We start from the raw sequence: 8038 nt of genomic DNA, 5'->3' as shown, positions 1-8038 counted from the left end.
TCAAGGTCTCACAGGCACTAAGTGAAAAAGAGGGTCCTTAAGGTGTCCACTCAACTATAGGGAAGGAGAATAGGGGAATAAAGATAGAACTCTATTTATTTTATATTATTTAATTTTTTTTGATGAGAGCAAGTAGTCATGTGTTACCTAATAAAATATGTTTAATCACTTAAAAGGAAGTGTCATACAAAATAATTCCAGGAATTGTAATATACTTGGAACCTACATGAATCACTTCATCACCTCAGGGAACAAAATCAACAAAATCACATCTCCTTTAGTTTTTGGATCATTAATGGGAGGTCTACTGTCATCCTCTGCAGGCAACCCAAGAATACAGGGCCTTACTCAGGCCAACAGCGCCTAATTCCAGGCAAAGAGAGAGAAAGAACATCACAGTGTTGTAACTTCCTGCTGAACTCTGGCCCCAAAGGTCTGGAGGAATTTTGTCCTTTCCTGCAACCAACAGAATTATAGACAGGCTGGAGTAACTGAAGTATATTATAACGGGCCATTTATTCATGGTGCATTGGTCACGCTGAAGCCATACTCTGGGCTTTGCAGAAAACTGAGATGATTTCCAATTATAGGCATACTCAGGCCAGGCACACATGGCGCACTAAATACAGAGTTGTGATCGTGTGCATTTCTTTGTTTTCAAATTAATGTGTTTCTTTGTATCTTTTTAAATCCTCAGTCCTTGGCACACATGTCCTAGAATTTGTTCCAGGTGTAGAGTACAAATGATAGTTCTTCTAAATACCTTATCTGTGTGACACCGACTATAATAAAGACAAAGGATTTCCAGGCTTAGAGGAGAGAAGAGGGAAATACACAGCCATAGAACCCATAGTGCCCAAAATAAAAATCTACTGATGCTGGGAGAGAATACTAACAAATACAGGCATTTGAGATTTCATTAAAATTCTCCATACCTCTTCATTTTTACAATCCAAAATAAAGACTTCCTTCCTCTAGCTGAGCCCCACCATTTGAATCTATTTTTTCACCTTACTTTTTAAAAACTAATATCATTGTTAATTTTTTCATTGGAATTAGTTTCAGGAGTAAATTGTATCTTTTTAGAAGCATTTGACTCCATACTGATACTTACTATTTAGGTAAGTATAAATAAATAAATAAATAAATAAGTATGTCAGCTTATCGTCAGGTCATGGTGTGTGGAAACAAAGATGTAAAATTTTTTTTAAGAAAAATTAAAATGAAGACTAAAAATGTAGTATTCATTACTTCCAAATAATGAGATAATATAAAAGACTAAACATATAAAAATCTGTCAAGAAAGGAGGAAAAGAATGAAACAGCAAAGAAAACAAATCTATTAAAGAAAATTACAAGTAGAACATGCTAATTATTCCATCTTGAAGATTTATCTTTCAAAACCAAACCCCACGTGATTATTCCAGAAATATTTACTGAGCATCCTCATGGCGCTAGACCTCAGAGATACAGTGGTGGATAGGACAGATAAGGTGAAATAACAGGGAGGCAAAGATATCAGGCAAATCCAAACAAAGTCAGGTGGACAGTATCAGTAACAAAGTAGCAACTGAGGCAAAAATAAGTCAACAAGACAAAAGACACATTTCTAATTGTTAAGAAAAATACAAAGTATAGGTAAAGAATCACACACACGAGAAAACCCAAGTAGCATAGACATAGAATATATTAAACAAAATTCATAGGAGGAAAAGGTCACATTTGTTTGGAGAAAACATGACACACCCATTAGTCTTTCTATTTATCAAGTACACAAAACATTGGTAAGTGTTTCACTTAGGATTCTTTCTTCTACAAATAGTAGAAAAGTGCAACCACACTGATTTCAGATAAAGGGGGATTTATCAGTTCATACAAGGAAAACTCCAGTGGCAGCCTGAGGTCAGGGGTTGACCGTGAACCAGAACATGGTTTCTGACTGTCTCTTTGCCACACTCTTTTCCATGATGAGTCCGTTTTAGACAGCCTCTTCCTTCATGATCTCAAGGTGGCCAATTCCAGATCCTATGGGAAAGGGGAGTCTTCTCTGATAAACACCATGGAACTGAGACTTGCTGGTCCTGATTGGCACATCCTGAAACAATCGTTTATGGCCAGGAGAGTGGAATACACTGGTTGGATCAGGCAGAGGTCACATGCTTCAGGCTTGGAGCTGGGGAAGAGACCAACTTCATCAGGATCTAGACTAAGGGTGGACGTGACAGGGGCTCTGGGACTCTGTTCAATAGCCATTCTTCTGATCTTCCTTCTTCCTGACTGAAACCCCTGTATCCTTGCAAGTGTATCAACATGCCCTGCTTTGAAAACAAAAGCAAAAACAGAACTCAGACATTTCCTCTGCGTTCCTCACAGAGGAGTATGGTCCACCAAACATAAATGGAAGTTTTTGAGTGAGCCTTCAGGAAAATTGTTTCCAAGCTCTGACTCAGCAGTTCTCCTTCTTCCTTCTGTTTTCTGGAATATGTTGGTTTTGGCCATAGAGCCCATCATGAAACTAGAAGGTGATTTTGAAGGTGGAGACTATGTGCTAACATAATGAGGTAGAAAGCTGGATCCTGGACTGTGTATCTCCAGACTTCTTTTACTATGACAATCAAAATTATGAACTTCTCCCTTACTTGAGTCACTGTAATTCTTTTTTTTTTTTCTGTTTTTGTTCTTTTTTGTTGTTGTTGTTGTTGTTTGTTTTTGAAAGACAGAGTCTTCTTCTGTTACTGGCTGGAGTGCAGTGATGCGATCATAGAATACTGAACTTCAAACCCCTGGCCTCAAGCAATCCTCCTGTCCTGGTTTCCCAAAGCACCGGGATTACAAGTGTGAGCCACAGAGCCCAGCCCATTTGTTTCTGATAAGTGTACCTAAATCTAGTAAGATGCAGGGGGAGAACATTGCTCCTTCCAAAGTTGAATCAAATTTCTGGGCAGGCAGTGGTTAGGAAAGGGGAATTGACACAAAAGGAACAGGAGAGAGTTTTTGGAGCAAATTAAGTGTTCTATAGTTTGTTTTAAATGATGGTTGTATGGGTTTTTACAGATGTGAAAATTCATCAAACTGAACACTTAAGATCTAGGTATTTTATTGTGTATTATTAATAATTGTATCTCAATTAAAAACAATGAGGTTCTATAATATCAGTTAGAGAAGGTGGATACTGGGCAGCAGAAACAAACAAAAAATCCTCTAGGAAAATAGAGGAACTTCAAAATGTAATTAATAAGATTGAAATATATAGGCTTTAATTCTTATAATCAGAGAAGCAAAAATGTACATTGTTTTTAAGTTCCCATGAAACATGTACAAAATCAATTACATGTTAGGTCACAAATAAAACCTCAATAATGGAAATTATAAAGATTACATTCTGTAGCCATAGTGTGAAAAGCAGATACATTTAATTACAAAAAAAGAACAAAACAAATACTGTACAATGAAACCACAAGAAAATTTAAATATGAAATTCATCTAAAGCTCTCCTGGGTCAAAGAATAAATTAAGATTGTTTTCTAAATAATCTAAAATTAAAACAGCCAGAGCTCTACATATCAATGAAAACATTACATATTATAATTTTAGCTTAATAGTAAAAGCCAAAGCTATACTTAAAGGGAAACGTATGGCTTCAATTGCTTAAATATCAACTGGTTAAGAAAAAGACAATAAAAATTTAAGAATTTAACTAAAAGTTAGAAAAAAGGACAACATAATAAACCAAATTAAGGCATGAGAGAATTCTTATTAAATTTATAATAATTAATGAATTTGAAAAAAAGAAAAATGGTGGAATTAATTAAAATACTATTTTTTATACCACTGCAAGGACTATATAATGTCAATGATAAAGACGTACACATTTTCTTTTTTTTTTTTTCATTTGAGCAGGATTTTTTTCTTTTTTATTTATTTATTTTGGCATATTATGGGGGTATAAATTTTAAGGTTTCAATAAATGCCCTTTCTCCCCCTCCCCCCAAGACATACACATTTTCTACTTTAGGAGTTGGCAAACTCATCATCACATTAAACATTTTCTGGCTCCTACCTCAACTGTTTACATTACCTTTTCATCTAAAGGGTTGGTGATTTTCCCAAAATGTTACACAATGACTGCATAACTCTTTAATCCATGTCTTCCAAATCTATTTGAAGGTTTTGGCCAAATCAATTGTATTTTCTGCCAGGCACCCTGATATAAAAAAAAGATATATTTACTGTACAGAGTAAACCGAAAGTAAAATTGCACCAATTTCTAGTTTATTCCAGCCCTGATTCCGGGGAAGGACACGCTCCTGGTCTAATGAGCACCTTCCCTCCAGACAGATATAGTTGGAAAAGGCTGTGTCGTAAGTGACCCTACTTGCTCGCCCTGTGTACTTGCCAAAACCCCACCAGGCAAAGAGAAAGAGTTTGATTTTGACAACAGCACATTATCTGAAAAGAAAAGTACGCAAACAGTTAACAGTCTTGTTCTTTACCAGGGCCAGACTGTTCAAAGACCATTCTACCCATCAAAGGAGGACCTGGGCCTGAGAGGGTCCTCTCCCCTGAGGCTGTTACATTAGGAGGGATTGTTCTTTGGGGCCTGTTTTCTCCGGAGCCCTTCCAGGGGAACAGAGATCTAATTAAGAGTGGCAATTACATTGAAGAGAAATCATTATTCTTGACAGCTCTCAGTGAGAAACTGAAAATTATCTCTGATTCATTTCATAGCTTAGATTAAAACTTACTCTGTAGTGCCCTTAAACTCCGTGCTGAACTTAAACGTGTTGGCATAAAAGCATCTCTTTCTAAGGGTGCATAGCTATAGTGAGGCTCTGTGGAGAACTGCCTACACTCATCCTGAAACCTGCTTTTATTTATTTATTTTTTCCTCTTCTTGTCCTTAATATTCACCTTGGGGGGGAGGAGTAGGGAGGGGTCACAAACAGAACTTTAAGAAATTGCCTTTATCACTATTTTAGTCACTAACTTGTTTTTCTTTAGGTAGTCCTCAAAGTATTATCATTTTAATTAGTATTTAGAAAAAAAAAACACACTCACTTTTTAACTTTATGTGGTCCCCACATATTCCTGCATTTAACACTATGTTTTAGCCATTTCAGTCATTTACTCCCAAACCAAGCCCTAAGCTTATTTCGTCTGTGAAATGTCACTCCCGTATCCCGTGCTGTACACTACCCCGTCCCTCAGCTCCGCCAGTCCTCACTTCCTGCGACTCACCTGTCACCCCGACTCACCTGTCACCCCCCGGGGCCTTCCCTCCCTCCCCCACTGTCTCCATCCATGTTTACGCCGCACCCACGACCCTCGGCCTCTGCCCAGCCTCGGTCCATTTTTGCTTATTCCCGGTCAGTCTCCTCTCTGCGGCCCTCGTCACCCCTCACCCCGCGCCCCCAACCCGCCCCGCCCGCCTCGCCCAGGTGAGGGACGCCGCCGCCCCCGCCCCACACCCACGAGTTCAAGCCTAACCCCCACCCCCGTGTGACTCCACTGGGAGACACAGTCCTTGAAGAGGTAGTGAAGGTCAAAGCAAGGTCGCGAGGGCTCCACTGCCCTCCACACAGGACGGGTGTCGTCATCTCACGGAGGAGAGGCCGCGCGCGGGAGGACGGGGAGAGAAAGCCAAGCAGAGAGGGCGCGGGAGAAACTGACAGACACCCCGTCAGCACCTCGAGCTGGGGATCCCATCTTCCAGAACTGAGAGAAAATGAATGCCTGCTACTCAAGCCGCCCGGTCCGCGGTGCTTTGCTGTGGCAGCCCTAGCTGACCAGGACGCCCCCGGCCACGATTTTCCCTTCGCTTCACAGGGAAGATGGAGATCTTCCGTCGGGAACGCATTCCACTTCCGGCCCTCCTGAAGAGATATCGGCGTTCCCGCCCATTCCTCACCTCCTTCCCTCCAAAACCGGATTATTCCAGCGGAAGTTTGGAGGGAAAATGAGAGGGGAACAGACCGGAAGCACATGTATATATATACCTGCGAGGAGGCTCCTTCGCTCGCATCTGTTCCTTCAGGGTTCACCTGAGGAGGAGGGAGAGCGGTGAGCTTCCATACCGAGGCACGGAATTTAAGGAGACACTCACTCTTTACGAGCTGCGAAAGCGCTCGTTTCTTCGCCCGCTCGACTTCGAAAGTGAGTGTCTCTTTAAATGTTGCACCCGAGGTAGCGCGTTCAGCCAGCGCGCCCTGGGCTGAGCGGGCTTCCGTAGTGGCGTCCTGTTCCTGTCAGACCTTCCTCACAGCCTCCCGTGGGCTGCAGCCCTGGGGCCGTGGACCCGCCACGGTTTGGGAGGAACCTCAGGCCCGGTGTCTCTGGCCTCCCTGAGTGTCCGGGAGGCTCTCGTGTTTCCCGCCCCTCAGAGGTGGGCCCTGAGGAAGAGGCCTCTTCCTGCACCCTGAGGAGAGTCTTGTGACTAACATCCGAAGTGTCTCTTCTCTCCCAAACCACTGAAATCGTTGCCGTCTGCGACGATAAACGCGCTTCAAGTCCCTCTCGCCGAGGGACCCGTGGCAGCTCATGCCTCTCCCTTGGGCTGCACGAAATGCCGTTGTTCCCTCATGCCCGTGAGGAGGGCTCCGTCTGCCATCACCCCGCGGCGCGACCGTGGCGTCCGTGCGGCTCCCGCGCGGCGGGCTCGTCACGCCCAGCTTCCCGCGGTCTCCGGGCGGACTCGGGTCGGCGCGTCGGTGGTTGTGGGATAAAGGAGGGACGTCCCCGAAATCTGCGGTCTCTGCAGCCGCAGCTGGACACAGGTGAGACCGGCCGGTACCGCGTCCGGTGTCCCCCTCACGAGGAGCCGAGGCTGCGAGCGGCGTGCTGTCCCCGCCGGGCTCCTCGCGCGGCCCGCGCGCCGGGGGAGACGCGTGCTCCTCAAATGCGAGGCCGTTTTTCTTTGCTTCTCCCTTTCCTTTTCAGATGAATAGCCCTAAACAAAAACAACAACAAAAAACTCCCTCATGAGCACAATGAGCTTTATTTGAACTAAACAACTGGCACTCCTCACAGCTGTATCGTCCTGTTTCTCCTTCTGCATTATTACCTCGTTTTATATCAAGTTCTGTGACTTTTCCTACCACCAGTCTCAAATTTTCTAAGCTGTAACTCTTCTTCTTCTTCTTTTTTTTTTTTGTAATTAAAGTTATGCCATCTTTGCTGAATTCAGAAGGTCCTCTCTGTCTCCAAGGAACTATTGTGAATCTTAAGGATAAACAAGATGCGTCTCCACAGCTTGTCGCCTATGCTGGCCCCAATTCTGGAGCTTACCTTATGGTTTAACAATGACACCGTTTTACCAGAACTCTTAAACTAGCTTGAATTATATCGCGTCATTTGTTGCATATATTGTTGCATTCATCAGGAAAACTATACTTCCATTCCTTATAATGGTATTCTTCCCAGAAAATTTCCTAGGTTTCAATTTTTTTTTGAGCTCCCCTCTAGAAGCGAATTCATATGTCCCATCAATCTCTTTAATTTTTTGTCAAAAAATTAATTTTCATTGATATTTGGGACTTTTTCTTGACAGCCATAATTTCTCAGTCTAATGTTGCTTTTGTTAAATATTCCATGTCCCCCTGGACGATTTCAGGTTGGCCCTGTTCCTATGAGGCAACTGTTTCCAATTCTACTTTGTTGACACCAACCATTTCCTTGATTTCATTTCTTGAAAGTCATTCATAACAATATTGGAGATAAACAGCAGGGTCATCTAATGAGCTACTGTATTTGGCATCCACTGCCTGACCTATTCTTCACGCTGAAAATCTTCTGAAAAACACACTGGCTTAAAGAAGAGGAGTGGAAACTGCTCAGGAATCATCAAAGCAACTCTGCCATAAACAGCTAATTCTGTTCCTTTACTTGAGCTCTGAATAGCCCAGAATGTTAACCTACTTGACATTGTCACCCCAGTCCCAGCCCTTGTAGCAACAGCTCCCTCAGTTCAATTTCTATGTCCTGCATGCATGTCAGTCCTGGCTCTAGTTTCAAACTTTCCATGCAACATCCCGTGAATGTT

General features: G+C 42.6%; 1 long non-coding RNA gene across 1 annotated transcript; it reads right to left on the bottom strand.

Moving 5' to 3' along the window:
• Positions 1–249: 249 nt before the first annotated feature.
• Positions 250–6289, bottom strand: LOC105864169 (uncharacterized). Its single transcript, XR_012920000.1, has 3 exons — positions 5997–6289; positions 4079–4204; positions 250–782 (listed from the first exon to the last, which is right to left on the bottom strand). It is a non-coding gene; the product is annotated as an uncharacterized LOC105864169 (long non-coding RNA).
• Between the last annotated feature and the right edge of the window lie 1749 nt (positions 6290–8038).

Source organism: Microcebus murinus, chromosome 7, assembly GCF_040939455.1.
Source record: "Microcebus murinus isolate Inina chromosome 7, M.murinus_Inina_mat1.0, whole genome shotgun sequence".
Lineage (NCBI taxonomy): Eukaryota > Metazoa > Chordata > Mammalia > Primates > Cheirogaleidae > Microcebus > Microcebus murinus.
The sequence above is the reverse complement of the archived record's forward strand: the minus strand, read 5'-3'. Positions and strand labels throughout refer to the sequence as shown.